Below are 26,686 nucleotides of genomic sequence, written 5' to 3' on the forward strand. Positions count from 1 at the left end.
GTACTAGGATGTTAAAATGGATCACACAGGTTCTAATTTTTATAATGTTTTAATTTATTATCTAGTTTTTCTAACATTTTTCCATGTTTTAATTTAGTATCTAAGTTTTCTAATTTTTTCCTAACATTTTTCTAAAATGATGAGAAAAATAATAAATACATAATTATCTAATTAAAAAACAAAAACTATTTTATTTACTAATTTTTAAAATAAATTTAACAAAAAAATCACACTATTAAACAAGAAAAAGGGTAATTTTGTGCACTAGGAACAACGTAGGTCGAATGACAACTACTAACGAGTGTTGACTAGTGTTGATGGGACTCACTCATGAAATCTCCACGTAGCGTTCTCTCTAACAACCTCAATGGAGCCTAGATGACAAGTTGAAAATGAAAGTTCATCTGTCATTTCTGGTTTATATAGATAGTTTAAAATAATGGTCGTTAGAGGTTCTCTCAAAGGGGGGGGGGGGGGTGGTTTGAGCGAACCTCCTAAAAAATAATATTTTATGTGAACCCTTTTTTCAATTAGGGTTCGCTTGAACCATCCCCCCCACAAGAAGGTTCACTCGAACGCATAAGGGTAGTTCGAGCGAATCATTTCAATTCATATGAACCTATTTAAAAAAAAATCCCACACCCGTAAATTTCCTTCATGGGTAAAAGTGGGAACCATTAATGTGGTTTCACCCATACATACATACATAAATATACACACACATAATTTGTTAAAATACTTGTATATGTACTTGAAAAATTTACATGTTCAAAATGAGCTCTAGAGGTCTATTTTTCTTAAGATACATAAGCATGATGATGTACAAGATCACCAACATATTGTAAATCTCAAAAGGTCACCAAAACACCACCTTTTAATATATATGAAATTCAAATTTGATTTCAAAAATTTCAATCAAGACTTAGAACTTGAACATGTGATCTATAATGTGTGTTTGTCTGTGTGTGTGTGTGTGTGTGTGTGTGTGTGTGAGAGAGAGAGAGAGAGAGAGAGAGAGAGAGCGAGAGGTGCAGGAAAGAAAGATAAAAGAGGTGATAAAGATAAGTAATGGAGAGAGAGGGTAGAGAGATAGAGATAGGGAGGGAGAAACAAGGTGTGTGTGAGTGAGAGAGAGAGAGAGAGATATTGAGATAGAGGGAGAGAGAAATGCATATAAATAGAAAGATAGAGAAGGAGAGAGGTAGAGATATGATAGAGTAGAGATATAGATTTAGAGAGAGTGATAGAAATAGAGGTAGAGAGGGAGAGGCAGATAGAAAGAGGGAGTGATTGAGAGGTAGATATAGTCAGAAAGATAGAGAAGAGAGGGGTGGAGATGAAGGGAGAGGTAATATGATAGAGATAAGGGAGAGAGATAGAGAGAGGATTAAAAATGAATGGATATATATAGAGGGAGAGATTTTTTTTTTTCTTTTTTCTTATTTTGATACCAAGGGTATCCCCAGTCCCAATGACCCTAGCCTTGTGTTTTCTTTTAAGGGTGAGCCAGAGGTGAGACTAGCCCCTGGGGGTGAATCTATAGCCCACAAGCAATTCCCCCTCTTAAACTCAAGAGGGAGTCAAACCTAAGAGCGATGGGGAGCAAACCCATCACCCAGGCCAAGTCACCTACCCATGCAAGCTAAGGGAGATAGATGGTCTTTATATTTCTATCATTGTCATTATTTCCTAGTATCTCTTCGTCTCTAAATAAATACTAAAAAATATTTTTAAGAATAATACAAAATATAAAATATTATAATTTATATTATATTAAGTATTATATATAATAATAAATATAAATCATTTTATATATTTCAAATACAAATAGATGACAAAATTATATTTAATACTATAAAGTATTTTAAATAATATTATAGGGAAAGAAGTGTATATACATTTTTGTACTAGGGGATTTTCAAATATAGTCCACTAAATTTGGTCTCCAAACATTGATATTGTGCATGTTATAATCACTTTTTCTTGTCAATGGTACTTCAAATTTTATAAAATTTGAATTCCTAAATAGGATCTTGTCTTGATCCATTTTTTCATCTTTGCTTGTACATAAGAAAGTAAATAAATATATCTAAGCAAAATTTTAAAATAAATATATCTTACATATGTATGTATATACATGCATTTATATATTTAATTTACAAATTATGACATGTAGTTCTTAAAAACCCAAGTTCAAATTTATATAATTATATAATCAAGGTCTATAAATTACTTGGTCTCCACTATCTGCATTATGTACATGATTTTGCATATGAATCTGAAGAGAATCAAGAATTTATCCTATAACCTATATACATATACATATACATATACATATACATATATATACATACATACATACACACATACACACATACATACATACATACATACCTACATACATACATACATACATACATACATACATACTTTTAGTTAAATATGAAAATTTCAATTATATTAAATTAGGATTATGATTAATGTAGATGTTAAATAATAGTACACATGTGTATGTAAAGTAATTTGGGATGTGTATGAGTTGAAAATATCTTAAGGGGACATGCATAATTAGGATGTATATATCTAATTTTAAATGCACATGCACAATTTGTAAGATGTTAAAATAATTTAGCATGTATTTAAAGTAAATTAGGACATGTATTCATTTAATTAAAAATGCAAATTTGTCTGAAATTTGATATTAAATTAGGACATGCGTGTAAATTTGAATAGGTCTTAATGGGGTCACATGTACAATTAGGATTTATATATCTAATTTTAAATGCACGTGCATAATTTGTAAGTTATTCAAATAATTTAGTATGTATGTATTTTAGTAAATTAGGATGTATTCATTTAATTAAATGCATTTGTATGAAAATTCGTATTAAATTAAGACATATATGTGTAAATTTGAATACATGTCTTAAGTGGACATGTACAATTAAGATGTACATATATCTAATTTAAAATTTATATGATAATTTGTAATTTATTTAAATAATTTAATACGTATGTAAACTAAATTAGGATACATATTCATTTCATTCAATGCATTTGTATGAAATTAGATATTAAATAAGGACATGTATGTGTAAATTTGAATACATGTCTTAAGGGGACATGTGTACAATTAAGATGTATATATATCTAATTTTAAATTTATATACATAATTATCAAATGTATATATAAAGGTAAACAAACAACACATGTCCAGGAAAGTCTATATATAAAGTAAGTTTGAATGAAACAATTTATGTCTATCAAAGTGCATGTATACATAAAGATAAACATGTATACTGCAGCTTGACACATGCTAGAAAGTGTTAGATGGGTCTAAATCATGTCAGCCTTGAACATAGAGACCCTTTGAGTGAGAGTCCTAGTCTAATGGATGTCCAATCGACCACTACAAAAGTAGAATATAAATTAAATATCTCTACATGTATGGATATTAAATTATCAAATAGACTATTAAAATATACTAGGCATCGATGAAGTGTTTGATGCTAGTAGCATATCCATATAACCAATCCGACTGAAATCCTGTAGTTGTTGCTCAAATAAATCCAAGCCCTCACCTATGGTATGGACCTGATCAACTTGTATCTCCTCCTTTGCAACAATAGATTGAACTGTAGGTGGGTCACCTAGAACATACATAGAGTGATGAGAATGTTGAGAATGTCCCTACGTATGAGTTGATGTAGTAGCTTGCATGCCTCTAACAATCTCATCTCTAACATCAACCAATGGTATCTAAAGTTGGGATGAAATGAAATGGAATTCATGTAAGAGGTCCTTGGATAAATACTGAGATATTCGAATATGCCGAGCACCTCCTGATATAGCTGCTATATCATCTTGTGAGGGGATGGCATAAGCAATATACTGATCTAAATCAGACACCTTGTGACTGGAAGATGCACTTTTGGATGATCTCGAACGTGGTCAAGTCATCATATATCTACCCAGCTTATCTAAAAAAAGTATGGTTGTTGTTGATAAAATATCTCATATGGTATCAGTTGCTTCTCTCTGAGAAGCAATCAAAATATGCTTAGTTGTTGGGGTGAGGGCTGGGGCTATTGCTAGAAATATCTGACCAACAAGCTACCTATGTGTGGGCACCTGTTTATCACCCCTATGATATAAATCTCTATCAGGTCAACTCTAACCCTCCCCTATCTGTAATATCCTGTCAGGTCAAGGTGGTTGGGTTGCATACCCAAGTGAGTGTCAGCTTACACCTGCTAAGCAAATTATAATGGTATTTGATCAGTATTAGAATAATGACCATGAGAAACTAATAAAAATGGGTATATCTTTGCTGCCACTAGTGGATCAATGCATCGTGTCACCTAGTATGTTCTCACCTTACTCTTCTCCTAATACTAGGAAAAAAATTATTCTTTAATGATTTCCTTGGGGACTGCCTTTTGCACATCCTCCAAGGTATGTCTACCCCTCACTTCAGCCCTCAATTGTCTAAAACTGGAATCAATAACCTGTGGGGAGTATGATGTGTGTCTCCCCAAACAATCCCTCAATGTCTACAAACTGTCGTAAATGGATTAGCATGTATGCTTGTACACATTGGTCCATTTATGGATCATCTAGAATAGATCTCCATTTCTATACCTCCTAGGCACTGTGATGAAATATGGTACCCATTTGGCACATGTTCATGTTGTGTAGGCTATGCATGAGAAGCTTTATCCTCCATCTATCTAGGTGGACCATAAAGCTAGAATTTACATAAGTGTACATGAGCGCACACCCACACGATGAACATTCAAATTAAAACATTAAATTAAAATTGTTAAGTTTTTATTGTTTCTTAGTTATGTAATATTCAAGAGAGAGAGAGAGAAAGAGAGAGAGAGAGATCATTAAAGATCACTAAATTAAAACAAATAAAGAGTATTCAAATTAAGGGAAGAGACGGAAAGAATAGATCATATACTAATTAAAATAATATATTTATAGTACAAACATGTATTAAGGGGTCATATGGGGTCACACATGGTGTTAGAACACCGTATGACCCCTTAGGAAACCATATGAACCAATAGGACATCAAATGGTCCTAATAATTGATATAGTCCCCTAAGGGGTCATATGGTGTTGTTAGGGGTCATATGTGGTCTTAAGGGGTCACACATGGTGGTAAAACACCGTATGACACCTTAGGACATCACATGGTCCTAATGGTTCATATAATGTCCTAAGGGTTCATATAGTATTGTTAGAGGTCATATGGGGTCCTAAGGGGTCACATATGGTGTTAAAACACCGTATGACCCCTTAGGACACCATATGAACCATTAGGATATCATATGGTCCCAATGGTTCATATGGTGTTCTAAGGGGCCATTTGGTATCGTTAGGGGTCATATGGGATCTTAAGATGTCACACATGGTGTTAAACCACTGTATGAAACCTCAGGACATCATATGAACCATTAGGACATCATATGAAGCATTAGGACATCGTATGATCCTAGTGGCTCATATTATGTCCTAAGGGGACATATGGTGTCGTTAGTGGTCATATGGGGTCCTAAGGGGTCACACATGGTGTTAGAACACCGTATGACCCCGTAGGAGAAAATATGAACCATTAGGACATAATATGGTCCTAACGATTCATATAGTGTCCTAGGGGGTCATATGGTGTCGTTAGGAGTCATTTCAGGTCCTAAGGGGTCACATGGTGTTAGAACACTGTATGACCCCTTAGGACACCATATGAACCATTAGGATAGCATATAAACCATTAGGACATTATATGGTCCTAAGGGTTTATATAGTGTCCTAAGGGGTCATATGGTGTTGTTAGGGCTCATATGGGATCGTAAGGGCTCACACATGGTGTTAAAACATCATATGACCCCTTAGGATGCCATATGAACCATTAGAACATCATATGCTCCTAGTGGTTCATATAGTGTCTTAAAGGGTCATATGTGTCGTTAGGGGTCATATGGGGTTCTAAGAGGTCACACATGGTGTTAAAATACTGTATGACCCCTTAGGACACCATATGAACCATTAGGACATCGTACGGTCCTAATGGTTCATATAGTGTCTTGAGTGGTCATTTGGTGTCATTAGGGGTCATAAGGGGTCACACTTTGTGTTAGAACATCGTATGACCTTTTAGGACACCATATGAACCATTACGACATCATCTGGTCCTAATGGTTCATATAGTGTTCTAAGGGGTCATTTGGTGTCGTTAGGGGTCACACATGGTGTTAGAACACCATATGACCCCTTAGGACATCATATTGTCCTAATCGTTCATATGGTGTCCTTAGGGGTCATGTTGTGTACTAGGATGTTAAAATGGGTCACAAAGGTTCTAATTTTTATAATGTTTTAATTTATTATCTAGGTTTTCTAATATTTCTCCATGTTTTAATTTAGTATCTAAGTTTTCTAATTTTTTCCTAACATTTTTATAAAATGATGAGAAAAATAATAAATACATAATTATCTAATTAACAAACAAAAACTATTTTATTTACTAATTTTTAAAATAAATTTAACAAAAAAAAACACTATTAAAGAAGAAAAAGGGTAATTTTGTGCACTTGGAACAATGTAGGTCGAATGACGACTACTAATGAGTGTTGACTAGTGCTGATGGGACTCACTCATGAAATCTCCAGGCAGCGTTCTCTCTAACAACCTCAATGTAGCCTGGATGACAAGTTGAAAATGACAGTTCATCTGTCATTTTCAATTTATATAGATAGTTAAAAAAAATGGCCATTAGAGGTTCTCTTGAAGGGGTGGGGTTTGAGCGAACCTCCTAAAAAGTAATATTTTATGCGAACACATTTTTCAATTACGGTTTGCTTGAACCATCCCCCCCACAAGAAGGTTCACTCGAACCCATAAGGGTATTTCGAGAGAACCTTTTCAATTCATATTCAAACTTTTAAAAAAAGAAATTCCCACACCCGTAAATTTCCTTCATGGGTAAAAGTGGGAACCATTAATGTGGTTTCACCCATACATACATACATACATATACACACACATAATTTGTTAAAATACTTGTACATGTACTTAAAAAATTTACATGTTCAAAATGAGCACTGGAGGTCTATCTTTATTAAGACACAAAAGCATGATGATGTACAAGATCACCAACATATTGTAAATCTTAAAAGGTCACTAAAACACCACCTTTTAATATATATGAAATTCAAATTTGATTTCAAAAATTTTAATCAAGACTTAGAACTTGAACGTGTGATCTATAATGTGTGTGTCTATAGGAGAGAGAGAGAGAGAGAGAGAGAGAGAGAGAGAGAGAGAGAGAGGTGCAAGAAAGAAAGATAAAAGAGGTGATAAAGATAAGTAATGGAGAGAGAGGGTAGAGAGATAGAGATAGGGAGGGAGAAACAAGGTGTGTGTGAGTGAGAGAGAGAGAGAGATATTGAGATAGAGGGAGAGAGAAATGCATATAAATAGATAGATAGAGAAGGAGAGAGGTAGAGATATGATAGAGTAGAGATATAGATTTAGAGAGAGTGATAGAAATAGAGGTAGAGAGGGAGAGGCGGATAGAAAGAGGGAGAGATTGAGAGGTAGATATAGTCAAAAAGATAGAGAAGAGAGGGGTGGAGATGAAGGGAGAGAGATAGAGAGAGGATTACAAATGAATGGATATATATAGCTGGAGAGAGATATTTTTTTTTCTTTTTTCTTATTTTGATACCGAGGGTATCCCCAATCCCAATGACCCTAACCTTGTGTTTTCTTTTAAGGGTGAGCCAGAGGTGAGACTAGCCCCTGGGGGGTGAATCTATAGCCCACAAGCTATAGATTCATATTCCCATATGGGTTATGGGAAAATCTTAATATATTTTAGTCCCAATGGCCTAAAAACCAGCATTACAAGTTGTTTGAAGGCCCCACTGCTTTTGCACATGATTTTCTAGGATGGTAACAGTTAGGTTTTCATATTCTTTTATCAATTTTTCTTTCGAATGATTGATTTGTCTTGTATATTGGATTGTTTTTGAAGTTATTTCATCATTGTTATTTTATATTATAATAGAATCATGATCATTTTCTATTTTTTTGCTTTGATCATTATTTATTTGTCTTGTATTGTATTTTTTTTAAGTTATTTTATTATTGTTACTTTAGATTATAACAAAATGATGATCATTTGTTGTTTTTTTTCTATTTAATTGTGGATTGTCATCATGATGTTATGTGTAGGACAATGTGAAAGAACAAGAGAGGAAAAAATGAACAAAGAGAGGCAACAAAGGAAAGACAAAGGGAGCATATGAGGAGATTACGTGAAGGTACACCATCTAATGCACCTAATGAAAGTGATGAACATGCAACAATTGAAATCAATATGATGAATGCACCAAATCAAAATGATCAACATACACCAATTCAAATACATATGGTGAATGCACCTAATGAATTCAATGAACATACACCATTTGAAAATGATTTGGTGAATGCACATCTTAATTAAATTGAAGAAGATATACCATTTGAATTTGATATGATCAATGCACATAATGCACCTAATGAAAATGAGGAGCATGCACCAATCTTAACACCTCTTAGAATAATTTGTAGAAAACCAAAGTTCCTAATAGATATTGATGAAAATATTGTGAAGCCAATGCATGATAAAATTTATGAAAGAACTTGTAGAAGAACGGTTAGAAGAATTTGGAATTACTATTTTGAAAACTTAAATCAAAGTGGAATATGCCAATTAGTTATTGAAATGATTAAAAATCTGAAATTTTGAGAGACAATGAAAATTTTGGGGTTAAGAACTTTCAAAAATAATAGTGAAAGAACCATTGTGAAAATATAAGTCAGTCACATATGGTGTTAAAGATGGAAAATAATTAAAGAGGTGTGAGTTAGTGAAAAGGGATATATGCGTAGCTGATTTTATGAAGATGTTTCAAGAGAAACTAGTGTATGATTATATAGGTCACACACATAGAGCTAGGTGGTTAGATGAGAAATTCAAGTTGTGTAAGGACACTTTCCCCCTTGACACTATTGTCTATTTTGTTGAATTTTCTAAGAATTATACACTAAAGCCACAAAATGAAGTACAATCTATGTATTGCCACTCTACACAAGTTACAATTTTTGTACACATAGCATTCATGCATGCACATGATAGCACCGAGGAGGAAATAAAGGTTATAAGAGAATATCACTTCTATATCAACGATGATCGTACTCATTCCTTAGAGTTTGTGCAAGGATATTGTATAGTCTTCTATGATAGTTTCAGGGAAAGAGATATAAGATACAACCAACACTTAATATGGTTGAATAATTGCACCACACAATTCAAGAATGCAAGGATGTTCTACTGGTTGACTAGGATGCACATGACAAGTGGTGTGCAACATTTTTGGAATTTCATTGAGGTGGGGCATGGAAAGGGAGAGCATGATGGTGTAGGAGCATGTGTGAAAAGAGCTCTTATCGAAGAGGAATTGAAGTACAAAGGTCATGCAATGTTAATAGATGTAGAAACAATTGTGCAATGGTGTAACTCTATGATCGGACTAGGTAATGCAAATAAGTCTATGGTTTCTAGATATTTTTGGTTAATAAGTGAATCTAACATTGAAACTATCTAGATTATTGTACACTTACTGGACCAAGTGACATGCATTCATTTAGAAGTTCAAATGCAACATCACTAGTTATTTATACTAGACAGATTGCATGCTTTAGCTCTTCGTGTATGCATTTTATGTGGGGTGAATGCGAATCAAAAGAGTGGGTTGACCAATAGTCTTGTAGATCTTTGCAAACCCTAGATACATATCAACTTCCTAGAGCACTACAAATGAACCAGATTGAAGCATCAGTGGATTTTGACCATGTATCAGACATAGTTGAACCAGGTAAAGGGTTGTGAAGATGGTGAAAAGGAGAGTGAGATGGATTAGATAGAAAACATGCAAATCAAACATGAAAACACATGAAATCAAAAGACATAACTCAAATCAAATGAAAACATGAATAAAATGCATATACCTCACAACCTTTTTACCTTCTCCTTCAGATGGAGCTTAGATGGAGTTGAAGTGCACCCAATGTGCCTCCAACTTGATGTTGATGGCTCTCCAATATTTAGTACAAATGGATTAAAAATGGATCTTAAGGAATGATATGGATGAGATGACTAAGTATGGATGAGGGATGATTTTGGCATGGTAAGGATACTATGGTGATTTTCTAGGCTCAAAATAACAACATAAGCTTACTAACCTTGAAGATGATGAATGAAGGAATGGAGTCCTCAATTTATAGGAAGAGGAGAGGAAAAATGGATGGCTAGGATGGATCCAAGATGGAGGGCCAGGATTTATTGTGAGCTCACACAAGGCCCAAGAGAGGGTGTGGAGACCAAGAGATATGCCTTAAAGGCATTTCTTATCTCCACACTCCTCAATGTGCATTGGGAAGACTTCCTAATGAGTCTTGAGAAGAGAAAGGAATGGGACATTCCTTGAAGAATGGGGAGGAAGAATTTAAAATTCTTCAAAAAGGGATGATCATGGGGATTGGAGGAATAAGAAAGAATTAAAAATTCCTTGGGAGATGAGATGCCTAGAGGAATGTGATATTTTGAAAATCTCACATTCACCTAGGAAAAGAGCATTTAAGGATAGTGGTTGGATGGAAGGGACAAGGAGTTGACTTTGTGACTAGTCATGATGATTAGCCACTAGCAATTCATTAGGAGGGGGATTAGAGGAAAGGTTAGGTGGGATAGGATTTGTAGGAGGATTTGATTAGGAGAGAGAATGAGTGGAGAGAATTAAAAATTAGAAGAATAAGGTTAAGTGAGTTTAGGGAGTTTCTAGAATAATTTATTAGGTTAACGATGGATTAGGAATATGATTTGTAGGAATCATGTAGGTTAACTAATTAATTGAAATTAATTAGCTAAGACAAGCATTTGAGAAGATTTAATTTTTAGAAGAATAAAAAGAGGGATTGATTTATTAAATAAATCAATCACACTATAGTGACAATATTAATTATAATTAATTAATATTGAGGAGAATTAGAATTTGCATAATTAATTAAGAGATTAATAATGTGAGAAATTAAAAAATATTTAAAATAATTATTTTGAAGTGTCTACATTTTGCCCCTCTTTTACGTAGTGGAAAATTTGGCGATGGGTAGAAGATAGAAGAAGAAGAATATGATGCCCCAGCGTAAAGCGTGGGAGGCGTATGCCCCCTCAATAATTTTTTCAGAAAAATAGATGAAAAATTATCAAAAATAAAGGAAGAAGAATTTGAGTAGAAGAGATAAGTGAGCAAGAAATATGAAGTAGCCATGGAAAATTTCGGAGGAAGAATAGAAAATGCAAGACCATGATGGAAAGGGGCCCTGATAGGGGCCGATATAAGCCACAATGGGCCCAATGAGGAGTCATTGTTACACACAAGACTTGGAGCCAATCAGAGAAAAGAAGAAGAGGAGAGATGGACCGCATTCCAGTTCATGATCATCGCACCAATAGGATCCGACGATTTGACCGACTGACTAGTTATCGACTGACCGACTAGCGGGCACCTAAGGGATTACGCGGGCACTCACATTGATAGGTCCGGGAGGGGGGTCAGAGCAAGGATGGAGTCTTTGTTGGTGCAAGCACCTGCCGATTGGTGTGAGCATCATGGTTTTAGCGCGAGTACTGTATGGATCAACGCGTGTGCCTGGGAAGGGGGAAATGAAGTTTTGGCTTAGAATTTTGTAATAGGAGGAGGCTATCGCTGGTTCTAGAGGGAAGGAGAGAATTTTTTGGTTATGGAAGTAATGATTTGGTTTGATGGATCCAGGTGGAGAGGGGACTGTTGTCTTCGAGGGAGCATTGGCTTGCTACGATGAGCCTATATCATGAGTTAGGCCACGATGAGCTAGAGGTTCTAGATGCTCTGGGATTACATTATGTAGGTAGGTGGCCAAGGATAAAAGTCCATACTGCTATGATAATAGCACTAGTGGAGAGGTGGGATAGTCAGTATAACACCTTCCATTTTTTGACTGGAGAGGCCACATTTACTCTTTTGGATGTTTGGAGGATCTTGAAGATCCCCGTTCATGGTGTTATCCCCGAGTATCAGTTAGATGTAGTTGATTTTTATCTATGGGAGGTATGTGAGTATGAGATGCCATAGATGTTGGATAGGAGAAGGATGCATTTGGACCGGGCGATGGGTATTTGGTGGATTCCTTGATTGGTTTTGGTTATTTGTGGATTATTGAGTGCGAGGATCATTCCGGATTTGGGTGGACATGGATTTCCTATGGGATGGAGCCGGTGTGTATACTTCATGGTTCATGATGGTGTGCAGTATGCATGGGGCACAGTGATGCTAGCCTAGCTATATCATGATATGCATCTGGTGGTGTACAAGGAGTATGCCAGTCTATCTGCAGGGGTCACACTTCTACACATTTGGGCGTGGGAGCATATTGAGGTTACTCAGCCACTGGGGGTATAGGACAGGCAGCCACGTCAACCATTTGTGGATAGATATAGGGGGTTGTTACACTATACACAGGCAACATTTGTATGGTTCTGGTAGAGGATTTTGGATGAGCTGACATAGTTTACGTGGAGGCCATTTTTGGGGTGTGAGAGGTGGAGGGATGACTGGTAGCTACACTGGGTGGTAGTGGAGATGTGGATTTTTGGGAGATCTATATATATTATGGAGTACTATGCTCCATTTAGGGTGGCCCGATAACTTGGATAGATATAGGACATAGTGGGGGATATTCTAGTGTATCCTTGGATTACATAGGAGGTTAGGTATTGGGGCCCGACAATGAGTCCCTTGGAGGGATGGACCAGCTTCCAGATATCATTTCACTTGGTTTGGGATGAGCAGATGGGGGAAGGGGAGGATCTAGGCACCATAGGTGGATACAGGAGCTGGTGGGAGGGGTATTTGCCAGTGCGTCTTAGTATTCCTAGGGTTTTCAAGGATGAGGAGTTGCAGCCAAGGGTTGACCAAGTAGTTGGCAGGAAGAATGATGGCCTAGGAGAGAGAGTTGTAGTTGATGTAGGGCGTGGTGTGGGTGGACAAAAGTGGAGAGTCCTAGTGGTATGGAGGAGGGATCCAGAGGAGGGAGATGTGGAGAGAGAGGATGCCCCAGTAGGAGAGGTTGCGGAGGCTGCAGTTGGTGAGGGAGAGGGGGCTGTACCTATGGATGTCCTCGAGGTACAGGCGGAGGAGAGGGGAGGGGTGTCGTAGGGTGATTTTGACATATTACATTAGGAGCGAGATACCTTTTTAGTGAGGCTTCATTCTATTCAGGATGAGCTATAGGTAGAGTAGGCTCAGAAGGAGAGTATGGGGGTAGAGGTGGAGTGGTTGACATAGGAGATATTTGATGTGATGGAGAGCCTTCATACTGCAAGGGGAGAGGTGGATGCCTTAAGGGAGGAGAAAAAGGAGTTAGAGAGGATGTTGGAGGAGGCCCAGATAGGGATAGCCATTACAGGGTTGCAAGATGATATTCATCGGTAGGATGTTAAGTTAGCAGGGCTGCAGGCCAGGGTACAAAGGGTGGAGGTGGATGTCACACGCCTACGCGGAGAGAGGGATGCAACCCACTAGGTATTGGTTCTTGTAGGGTTGGCGCAAATATATGTTGATATTATGCAATAGCGGGATAGGGTAGAGAGGGCAGCTAGAGAGGCAAAGTACTATAGGGGGTTGTATCACAGAGAAGTGCCTATAGCATAGCAAGCAACCTCATACACTGAGATTGTGCGCTCTCATAGGACCCATAGTTAGCGGTCATCTCAGAGTCAGAGACATGGGGATCAGTGGGTTTTCAGCCACCAGTAGGGGGGGAGGAAAGAGGATCAGGTGGAGGAGGTATAGTAGAGCGGGGTTGAGAGACAGGAGGGGAGAGCTAGCTCCTTGTTTTTCTTGTGTATCATATTTTGACCCTTTGGGGCGATCATTGTATTATGATAGACACATTTACCTCTTTATATATATGTACATGATTTGATGATGATGGATGATGTGTACTTTTTATTATGATGGACTCTCTTTGTTTTTCTTGTGATGTGATGTATGGATATCACTATGGATATGTTATATTGACGTATTTGTGATGCAGTGTGGATGCTTATACATGTATGTTTATGATTTTTTGCTGACACGTTTTTGGATGCAGGATGAGTGTTTTATGCTTTTTGATATGAATATATGCAAATGTGTGATGGATTTGTAGATGTAAAATGATTTATGATGCAATCTGAATGTAATGTTACATGGATGAATAACTATCTTCTATTTATGTGATGCAACCCAAGTGCAACCTATGTGATAAATGTTTTGTGGAAAAATGACTATCTAAATTAAATAAGTAATGCAATCTATATGATGTGAATGAATGATAAAGAGGGAATATGCCAATAATAACACAATGATCTTAGATAGAAAATAGAAGAATATGGAATAAATGGGAAATGGAGGAAATTGAGGACTCCATGGGATTATTGAGTTTAAGCTTTTATGGAATGATGGTGAAATTTTGTGCACAAAAAATGTGGAGAGCCAACCTAGTTTGATATTGCCTTGGGTGACTTGCACCACTAATTATAGGAATCAAGATGCCATGAGAAACCCAAGGCATAGACTGACTCTCAGATAAATGGGAATTCCTTACAGACAGCTATGCAAGTGTTGAGAAACACTAATACAAAGTTGTGAGTACATGTAAGGAAACCCTTCAAACACACCGATACCTCTTGTACACTAGAAGGTAAGTGTTGATAAACACTAATACCAGGTCACCGGTTTATACAAGAGAGATTCAAAACATGCCATGCTATGAAAAATATGCACCAGTATGCCCCTATTGTAAAATACCTAGCTATGGCAAATCCAGGCAATCGTAGATAGTTTCAGTCGTAGGGCAAATGATGCAAGTCTACATGAAAAATCACAAAAATGTAACAAGTCACTCACTCGTGACCAGATGATACCTCTTGCCAAGAGTAGGATTAGGATGGAGGATTAGGTTGCTAGGCGAGGGAAGGATTCATCCCTAGGGCAAAGTGGACTTTTGGATTAGGCAAGTGATCCTATGGTTTTGAAGATTGACTTGTGGACTTAAGACTGTTCTTAAGACTTCTCGAAGCTCACACAGAGGCACATAAGCTTAGTTTAATGGGACATTCCTTATTTATGACTTAGGTGAAGACTCATCATCATACGCGTGTTTTATTGGAAAAGAAGGAATGTTGCGAATGGGATGGAATGCATGGAGGGTGTTTTGCAGTATTGACCTGATAGACAATGGATCCAGTTATTTACCTTAGCTCCTACATAGAGGTTTACACCAAGGTACTTGTCCATAGTGCCACAAAGTGGTTTTCATTGATGGACGAATTGTTTTTTTTTCTTTTTCTGATTTTTTAATTTTTTTTTGTCACAAGGAACCTGTTTGCCAATTTTTCACCAAAGTGGCGATTTTTTCAAGATCTTTTTCTCATTTTTTTGTATTTTTCTTGATTTTTTGACAATTTAAGATTTTTTGAGGACTATGCATAAAATCTTTTGAGGTGCATGATATTCATTAGATCATCCAAAGGATCGCCTTTAGGAGTAGCCAACTAATAAGCTCCTAATCCATATTTTGCTGTGACTACATATGGTCCAAGACAATTAGGCTTGAACTTGCCTTTCTTTTCTCTTTCTTGTAAGCTTTTCTAATTTTCCATGAGGACAAGATCACCAATTTGGAACTCCTGGGTTTCAAATTTTTTGTGATAACTCATGCGCAGATGGTTCTAATATTCCCGGAGATGGTTGAATGCCTTTAGGTGCCTTTCATCTAACAATTCTAGCTCTTGTAAGTGGGCATTTATGTATTCTTCATCTGGTAGGATAAACTATAGCAATATCCTTAGAGATGTTAGGTCCCGGAGATGACAGAGAGTGGGGGGGTGTGAATCAGGTATCAAATAAATTCAAACCAAAACAACTTAACCAACCTTAATGCATAGTACTTGTAAACCAAAACTTAATGTCGGTAAACAAATTATTAGTTAATAGCAGTACCAGTAAGGATTAATGCATGAAACAGAAAGACAAAGACATCCACAACACATAACACCAATATTTGTACGTTGCAACCCTGCAAGGGAAAAAACCACAGTGGGAAACCTTACCCACAATCAGATGGTACTACTGCAGATAGTATGTATATAAAAATGGGGTCTGCACATGCAGAAAGGCTTAGTTCCTAGAGGTCATCACTCAATCACAAATGGGAGTCACACTAACTACAATTGGATGGTTAAATCCAATGATGATGTATTGCTCAAAATAACATCTTCATATGCTAGATTCTGTACCGGTTTAGTTCTTATATGCCTTCACAAAACCTTCCTTCAACCTTCAAGAGATGTTTGTGTGTATAGCTCTACTTATTTTTGCATATACCTAATTATTATCCTTTTCACATTCACATATTGATCTTACAAATAAGATCTTACATTTATACCATAACCTAAGACCAATTTTAGTAGGTCATCTCTAAAAGATATTACAATAAAATTAATTTACAAATAAAATAATAACTGATGTAATAACCGATATAACATGTCGTCTTAATGCATTTACAACAATAATAAACCATCTCCATAGCATGCCATGCTAATCTGGAATAGATAAGCCTGTCAGTGCTTATCCTAGACCTATTTGTCAGTAACAACAAATATGCAATTATGAATATACCAATGAACAAATCTCCAAGACAAAGTGTCCAAATGATGTCTTTGACATAACCAAGTATTCTCCATGTTATTCCAAGTGTCGGCAAACAATTTTTCCTACCAGTGAACTAGATACTGGTGATTGTACATAAGTCACTTGCTTGTCGGTGAACATTGCCAATTTTCCAAGTGTTAACCAGAGTGATAAGTGTTAATAGGTGTTGACATCAATGACAAAACCATATCAACATATCCAAAATTACAACAATCTCCCCCTTTGGCATTGATGGCAACATAAGATGGAAAAACCATCAAAGTGACAAAACAAAAATGCCAAATACCAAAAACCAACAATTTCCCAAAAAGGGATCATAACAAAATTCAGATGGAGAGAGTAATCAATCTCTCCTAAAATAACAATCTCTCCCCCTAGGAGTAACATGTGTTTTTCCATATCAATCTCTCCCCCTTTGACATCAAATGCCAAAGCAATACAAAAACTCGGTTTAAATACAAAATACCAACTTATTCAGTATACCAACTACTCCCCCTGAGAAGTAGCTCTCCTCATCCAGGACTAGAGTAAAAGATTTCTCTATTAGTTTTTTTGGTTGATGACAAAAATCAACTATCTAAGTCTCTACCGGTGGGGGTATGACCCCAAGCTAATCTCTTAGATTTTCAAAAGTCTCCTTAGGCAAAGGCTTAGTGAAAATATCTGCAATCTGCTCTTTAGTATTCACATAAACCAGTTTTACTTCTTTCGCTTCAACATTCTTTTTTAGAAAATTTAAGTTGATAGAAACATGTTTAGTTTTAGAATGTAGTACCAGATTCTAAGATATATCAATTGCTGTTGTATTATCACAATAGATAGTTATAGGTTCCTTGCATTTTACCTTTATATCCTTCAACATTTGTTTAAGCCATAATACCTATGTACAGTTAGTTGTTGCTGCAACATATTCTGATTCTGCTATTGATAAAGATGATTTTTTTTAGGATTACTCTAAAATCTTGAAACAATACATGTTGCATTCATGATATCAGGTCTTGTTTGTGTCAAATATAGTAGCCCTCTTATCATAGATTTGTACCTAGTCAGATTAACAGGTGTTGATTCATCCCTTAGTGATAATTTGTCATTTGTAGTCATAGGTGTGCTTACCTGTTTAGAGTTCTCCATGACAAATTTATTTAATAACTCCTTCAAGTACTTGGATTGGCTTAAGAATATACCTTAATTAGTTTGTGAAATCTGCAATCCTAAAAAGAATTTTACTTCTCCAATCATAGACATTTCAAATTCTTGCTGCATTTCAATAGAGAAGTCCTTACATAATCCATCTTCTCCTCCAAAGATTATATCATCAACAAAAACTTCTATAACCAAGATGTCATTGTTAGTCACTATATAGTATAAGTTGTTGTCAGCATTACCTTTAGAAAAACCAAATTTTAAAAGATATTTATCCAATCTAGCATACCAAGCTCTTAGAGCTTGCTTTAACCCATACAAAGCTTTCCTTGATCTACAAACCATATCTTTGTTATCTGTCAAACAAAATCCATTAGGTTGTTCAATGCAAACTTCTTCTTCAAGATCTCCATTCAGAAATGTACATTTAACATCCATTTGATATACTTTTTAGTTCTTGTGTGCTGCAAAAGCCAGGAATAATCTAACTGCCTCAATTCTAGCTACCAGTGCAAATGTTTTATTATAATCAATTCCTTTTTTCTGTGAATATCCCTTACACACTAGTCTTGCTTTATTTCTGATTACCTTACCATCTTCATTTAGTTTGTTTCTAAATACCCATTTAGTTCCAATTACATTTTTGTCTTTAGGCCGGGGAACTAATGTTGATGTGTTATTCTTCTCAATTTGTTCTAATTCTTCTTCCATAGCTTTAATCTAGTGTTTATCTTCAGATGCCTCATTAATTGATGATGGTTCAATTTGATAAATAAGACATACCTCTTCATTTGCCAGTCTTCCTCTTGTCATAGCTCCTTGATACTTGTTCCCAATTATCTCATCTTCAGTGTGATTCAATCTTACATACCGAGGTGTCTTTGTTTGTTGTTGTTGTTCAGTTACAGTGGAATTTTCAAATGATACCGGTGTAAATGGATCTTCATTCTATTTCGGTGTGTTCAGTGTAGGTTCATTTGTCAATATCTCTATTGTCAGTTCAGAATCTATATACCTTGAGTTTCCTCTAAACTATTCATGAATCTTCACATTTGTACTTTCAATAATTTTCTACAATCTTTTGTTAAAATATCTATATGCCTTGCTCTTAGATGAATAACCAAGAAATATTCCTTCATCACTTCTAGGATCAAATTTGCCAATATACTCATCTCTTGTAATATAGCATTTACTTCCAAAAATTCTAAAATATTTAAGAGTAGGAGTGATACCAAACCATAGTTCATGAGGGGTCTTATCGGTTTCACCTTTGATGTGAACTTTGTTGAATGTGTAGATTGTTGTGCTCACTTCCTCTCTCCAATATACATGTGGTAAATTTGCTTCTAATAACATACTTCTTGTTGCATCCAAGATGGTTCTATTTTTCCTTTCTACAACTCCATTCTGTTGTGGTGTTCGGGGTGCTGATAGCTGTCTTCTGATTCCATTTACTTCACAAAATGTATTAAATTCTTTAGATATAAATTCTCCTCCTTGATCTGATCTTAGACATTTGATTTTCTTACCGGTTTCATTCTCTACCATTGCCTTGAACAATTTGAATTTCCCAAGTGCTTCTGATTTTTCTCTGAGAAAAGTAACCCAACACATTCTAGAATAGTCATCAATGATTAGCATGGAATATTTATCACCTTGTAAAATTTTAGTTCTAGTTGGACCACATAAATCAGTATGAATTAAGTCAAGAGCATTATTGGATTTTTCTGGAATACTTTTAAAATATTCTCTTACTTGTTTCCCAAATTGACATTCCTTACATACCGGATTGTGGGGTTTAACAATCTTAGGTAAGTCTCTTACTACCTTGGTTGTACTAATTTTCAAAATGCAATCAAAATTTACATGACAACATCTCTTATGCCATAGACAACTTTCATCAATATGTGCAATCAAGCATGTCTTTTCATTGTTGTTCAAATGAAAGATATTACCTCTAGTTTGACTACCGGTTGCAATTTCCAAACCAGATCTGTTCATAATTTTCCATTTACCATTTTTGAATTGTAACTGAAATCCTTTTTCAACTAATTGACCAACACTCAAAAGATTATGCTTTAAACCTTCAACATAGTAAACATTGTCGGTATTGTGCTTACCATCAAGAGATATTGTACCTTTTCTTTTGATCAAACAAGCTTTATCATCTCCAAATCTTACTAGACCTTCCCATTATATTCCTGAAAAGTTAAGAATTTATTTTTATCACCAGTCATATGATGTGAGCATCCTGAATCAATGATCCATTCATCCTTAACTTCTATTTTAGCTGCCAGGGCCTGCTCTACCTGTTGAACAGTAGGTGTTGGTTGATATTCTGTTAGAGCAACAAAGACACATCCATTGTCTATCGGATCCTCATCAGAATCATCAGTGACTCCTTCCTCAGCAAGATAACAAGATTTGTCTTTATTCTTCTTAAATCTGTATCTCTGATATTTAGGGTTAGGTTTGTATGTTCTTCTAGCTTCTTCCTTCAATCTTGCATGTCTATCAGGGCATCTTGAAGCCATATGACCAATCTTATTACAATTAAAATATTTAAAGGGTGCTTTACCTTCATACTTACTTCCAACTGGACCTTTAGGCATTTTTCTTGCAAAGAGTGCTTCAAGTTCTTCAAGTTCTTCATTTTCTCTCCTGCTTTCTTCAAGTTCTCTTGCATAAAAAGCTTTCCAATCAAATTTATCAAATGATGATGTAGATGATGTTGATGACTTAAAAGCTAAGTCGGTCTCTATAGTAGCAATAGGACCAAATTCCTCAATTTTGAAGGCTAGAAGTTTTCCAATCAATGTGTCCCTAGTTACTGATGTATTAGGCATTGTTCTAAGTTAATTTATAGCAGTAACTTTCATTTTTGTATGCCGGTGGAAATCCTCTTAAAACTCTTGAAACAATTTCATCCTCACTTAAGGTTCCTCCGCAATATTTAATACCTAAAACAATTTCATTAACTCTTTCCATAAAAGAAAAAATTCTTCCATCTTCTTCCATTTTTCAGATTTTCATACCTGACCCGAAAGCTTTCAAGTTTTGCAACTTTGACTGTGGAATATCCTTCATTCAATGTTTCTAGATGGTCCCAAATAGCTTTAGCAGTAGATATATTTGATAATCCTATGATTTGCTGATCTGATAATGCACTCAAAAGTGCTTCTCTTGCCTTGCAATCATTTTCTTCATCTTTAATCAGATTTGGTGGCTTAGGCTGACTTTGAGTAGGAGCAGTATAGCCATTCTTTGTAACTTCCTAGGTATCCTTTCCAATGCAATCCAGATGTGTCTCCATCCTGATCTTCTATATCCCATAGTTGGTTCCATCATTCTGTTAAACTTGTACAAAAGAGGACTATGATCTGATACCAATTGTTAGGTCCTAGGGACAACTAAGAGGGGGGGGGGGGTTGAATCAGTTGTCAAAAAAATTCAAACCAAAACAACTTATCCAACCTTAATGCATAGTATTGGTAAACCAAAACTTAATGCCAGTAAACATATTATTAGTTAATAGTAGTATCAGTAAGGATTAATGCATGAAACAAAAAGACAAAGACATCCACAACACATAACACCAATATTTGTACGTGGAAACCCTATAAGGAGAAAACCATGGTGGGAAACCTTACCCACAATCAAATGGTACTACTACAGATAGTATGTGTATATAAATGGGGTATACACATGCCGAAAGGCCAAGCGCCTGGAGCTCACTGCTAAATCACAAATGGGAGTCACATTGACTACAATTGGATGGTTAAATCCAATGATGATGTATTGCTCAAAATAGCATCTTCATATGCTGGATTTAGTACCAGTTTAGTTCTGATATGCCTTCACAAAACCTTCCTTCAACCTTCAAGAGATATCTGCATGTATAGCTCTAGTTATTTTTGGATATACCGAATTACTATCCTTTTCACATTCACATACTGATCTTACAAATAAGATCTTACATTTATACCATAACCTAAGACCAATTTTAGTAGGTCAGCTCTAAAAGATATTACAATAAAATCAATTTATAAATAAAACAATAACCAATGCAATAACTGATATAACATGTCAGCTTAATGCATTTACAACAATAATAAATCATATCCATAGCCTGCCATGCTGATCTGGAATAGATAAGCCTACCGGTACTTATCCTGGACCTATTTGCCGGTAACAACAAATATGCAATTATGAATATACCAATGAACAAATCTCTAAGACAAAGTGTCCAAACAATGTCTTCAACATAACCAAGTATTCTCCATGTTATTCCAAGTGCCGGTGTACAATTTTTCCTGCTGGTGAACAAGATACTGGTGACTGTGCATAAGTCACTTGCCGGTGAACATTGCCAATTTTCCAAGTGTTAACCAAAGTGATAAGTGATAATAGGTGTTGACATCAATGACAAAACCATATCAATATATCCAAAATACCAACAAGAGAGGAGATCTCAATCTCAAGGGGAAGGATGGCTTCAGAGCCAAAGACTAGGGAATAAGGAGTGGCACCTGTGGGCATGCAGATGGAGGTTCGGTAGGCCCACAAAGCAGGATGGAGTTGGAGGTGCCAATCACGTCTAGCTTCATTGACTATATTTTTGAGGATTTTGATTAGGGTTTTATTAGAAGCCTTAGCTTGGCCATTGCCTTGGGGGTAATATGGGGTGGAGAAGCGATGTTGGATGTTGAATTTTTGGCAAAGTTCTTTGACATCCTAGTTTTTAAATTTTCTACCATTATTTGTGATAATAACTTTTGGAATGCCATATCGGTAGATCAAGAAGTTCAGGATGAATTTGGATATCTGCTTACCAATGGTAAAAGTAAGAGGGATAGCCTCTACCCACTTGGTGAAATACTTGGTGGTAGTGATAATGAATTTATGTCCATTTGAAGATGGAGGGTGGATTTTCCCAATGAGATTGAGCCCCCACTATGAGAAGGGGCATGGTTTAATGAATGGCTGCAATTCTTCTGATGGTGCATGAATCTTGTCGCCATGTTGCTTGCAAGGGACATATTTCTTCACATAGTTATATGCATCTACTTCCATTTTAGGCCAATAGTATCCTGTTCTCAAAATATTTTTAGCCAATGTGATCCCACTTGAGTGTGCCCTATAGATGTCCTCATGTACTTCACATAATGCCCATTCCACCTTTTGTTTATCTAAACACCTTAGGAGGGAACCATCAAAATGCCTTTTGAATAGGGTGTCTCCAAGGATGGTGTAATGAGCACATCGGTGAATGAAGGTTTGTTGTTGGGTTTTGGTGAGATGTGGGGGAATGGTGTTGTCGTTTAGGAAAGCGAAGGTTTCTTGGTACCAAGAGGACTCTAGACCAATGAGAACACACACCATTTCTGACTCTGGTAGGTCATATGCTAGTATAAATTTTTGCTCAACCAAGAACTCACACTTCTGACTATGTGTTAGCATCTAAAGGAGGGAGCCAATGGTGGCCATTGCATCTGCAACCCTATTGTTTGTTTGTGGGACTTGGTCAAACTTGATTGTCATGAAGTGCTACTTAAGATCTTCAACCATGGTATGGTAGGGAAGGATTTTGTCATCTTTTTTTTGGTATTCATCATTGACATGCTTTATGACAAGTTGGGAATCACCATAGACTTGTAATTCCTTTATTTTTTAGTGGATAGCCAAGTGCAATCATGTGATGAATGCCTCGTATTCTGTGATGTTGTTAGTAAATGCAAAAGCTATCTTGTATGACTTTGGGATGCCATCTCCTTGAGGTGTGATCAATAATATTCCTACCCCCGATCCATTTTGAGTGCAAGAGCCATCAAAGTATAATTCCCATGTGGAGGATGTGGTAACAATCATAATGAACTCATCTACTAATTCTGTGAGAATGGGATGGTCACCTGGAAGTGGAGCATCGACCAACTGGTCTGTGATGACTTGTCCCTTGATTTCTTTTCTGTCTACATAATCAATATCAAATTCACTTAAGAGCATGACCCATTTAGCAGTTCTGCCAATGAGGGAAGCTTTTGACAAGAGATATTTAAGTGGATCAATCTTAGCAATCAGTTTTTTTTATTGTTCAGCATATAGTGTAAGAGTTTCTATGTGCTAAACACTAATACCAAACATGCTCTTTCAATGGGGGTATAATTGAGTTCATACCCTACTAGTGTTCGATTGATGTAGTAAATGGCATGTTCCTTTAATCATCTGTTTGTGCTAGTAATGGCCCCAATGCCACTGTAGAAGCACATATATACAAAATAAGAGGTTTTCCAGGAGTAGGAGGCATCAACACTGGAGGTGATGGTAGATATTATTTTAGTTTATTAAAGGCCTTTTGACATAAGAAGTCCCATTTGAATCTTGGGTCCTTATGCAACAGGTATGCAAATGGATGGCACTTATCTGCTACTTGTGAAATAATATGTCTAACAGATTGGAGTTTTCCTTGGAGACTATGCAACTGTCTGAGAGTTTTTAGTGGAGGCATTTCCATGATAGCTTTTACCTTTGCAGGATCAACCTTGATGCCTCTATGGGAAATAATGGACCGTAATGGTTTTCCCGATGTGACCCCAAACACACACTTTTTGGGATTCAAGCGTAGTTTGTATTTTTCCAATCTTTCAAATATTTTCTTTAGAATAGGGATGTGTTCTTGCCTTGTCTTGGATTTTCCTAGCAGATCATCCACATAGTCCTCCATAATCTTATGCAAGAGGTCATAAAAAATTATTTTCATGGCCCATTGATATGTAGCTCCAACATTTTTGAGGCCAAAAGGCATGACCCGATAACAAAAAGTACCCCATGGTGTTGTGAATGTAGTTTTATGCTGATCCTTGTCTATGATCCTGAGTTGGTTGTATCCATAAAATCCATCCATAAGCAACAACATCTCATGTCCTATTGTAAGGTCCATAATCATATCTATATTGGGGAGCAGGAAATCATTTTTAGGACAAGCTCTATTTAAATCTCAGAAATCTATGCAGATGCAGATGCCCCCAGTGGGTTTGTCGATAGGTACAATGTTGGAGACCCATTCAACATAGTCTATTGGTTTGATGAATTCTGCATCTAACATCTTTTGGAGTTCCACCTTGACCAGGAATGCAATATGTGGGTACATTTTGTGCAATTTTTTCTTTACAGGTTTTTGCATTTGGGTGGATAGCGAGATTGTGAACCACCAAGGCAGGATCCAACCCTGACATATCAACATAGGAGCATGCAAAATTGATTTTTACCTCTATAAGGAAGTTGATGAAATCTTGTTTCTCTTTTTCTGTGAGGGGCTTGGCAATGAACACATTTTTCGTAGTGACTTTGGTGCCCATGTTGATGCTATCTATTTCTTCTATCAGCAAATTTGATCTTTCATGTGGAAGGTAACCAATGGTAGGTAGGTCAAGTCACTCATCGTCAAGTGCCTTTTTGAGGTTTTTATTTTTGGATATGCCCTTTGTTTTTATTTTTTTCTCATACAAAGGTGCCTCGAAGAGGTTTTCACCTAGGGAATCATGTTTTTTTCTTTGATTATCTTTTTTGCGATTAAGGGCATTGACCTGACTAACAAAGTATCCATTTTTGTGTAGTTGAATACCCTCTACTCTGTTACAATCTTCCAAATTTCGCACTGTCAAGAGAGTAATGAGAGCATTATTGTCGGCGCAGATGTCTAAAGTGGGTTTGTGTTGTTGGTCCCAGTCTATGAGTTCAAAATGGACAAGATGTAGCTAGTGTGAAGTGGGAGGGGTTATGGGGGTGATGGCATTGATGTGGGTCCCATTGCTAGAAGGTGGTATTTTGGCATTGCATGACTAGTTTTGGGTCTTTTTTGAGCTCTTTTGGTTTACCAAATGACTTAGGAGATAGAGGAAGCTTACCTCTTACTAAGATATCCTCCAATTTGTATTCTCCACAACCATTATCCAAGATCTTGATTTGTGTGTCTAGTTGGGATGAAGTGGAGGCAACATTTGATGTGTTAGACGGAGGCATTGGTGAGGGTCTATTTAGTGGGCAATGATATGGATGCTTCCCCTCTAAGATTTTTCAATATTGAAAAGGTTGTGGATCACCTTTGATAGTGATCTCTCTTCCATTGAAGGGGAATTCAATGCATTGGTGATAGGTGGAGGGTACGACTTGCAAGGAGTGAATCCATGGCCATCTGAGGAGAATGTTGTAGGGGAGATCAAGATCTAGTACTTGACAAGGGGTTTCAATTGTAATAAGGCCCACTTGAAGAGGTAAGGTGATCATGCCCTTCGAAACTCTTTCCCCATCATTATATGCTTTTATTGTGATCCTTCTTGATGTGTCTACTAGGTCCTTAGAAAGTCCCAATTGTTTTATAAACTTGTATGTAGAGAGATTAAGTCCAGATCCACCGTCTATCAAAATATGTTTGACCTTGTGTTTTTGGATAAGGGCTTCAATGTGCAAAGGCTTGTTGTGGTCTCCATCTATAGGAGGATCATTAGATGTCAATACAAGGTGTTGTTGGGTAGCAAGGATTCCAATGAGAGCTTGGAATTGGGTAGCGTTGATGTTATTAGGAATGCGGGACTCAAGGAGGGCTTGTTCCAAAATTTCCTTATGTATAGGGGAAGTCTTGAGAAGTTCTAGAATGGATATCTATGCAGGGGTCTTCCCAAGTTGGTCAAGGAGGTCA

Source organism: Cryptomeria japonica, chromosome 10, assembly GCF_030272615.1.
Source record: "Cryptomeria japonica chromosome 10, Sugi_1.0, whole genome shotgun sequence".
NCBI lineage: Eukaryota > Viridiplantae > Streptophyta > Pinopsida > Cupressales > Cupressaceae > Cryptomeria > Cryptomeria japonica.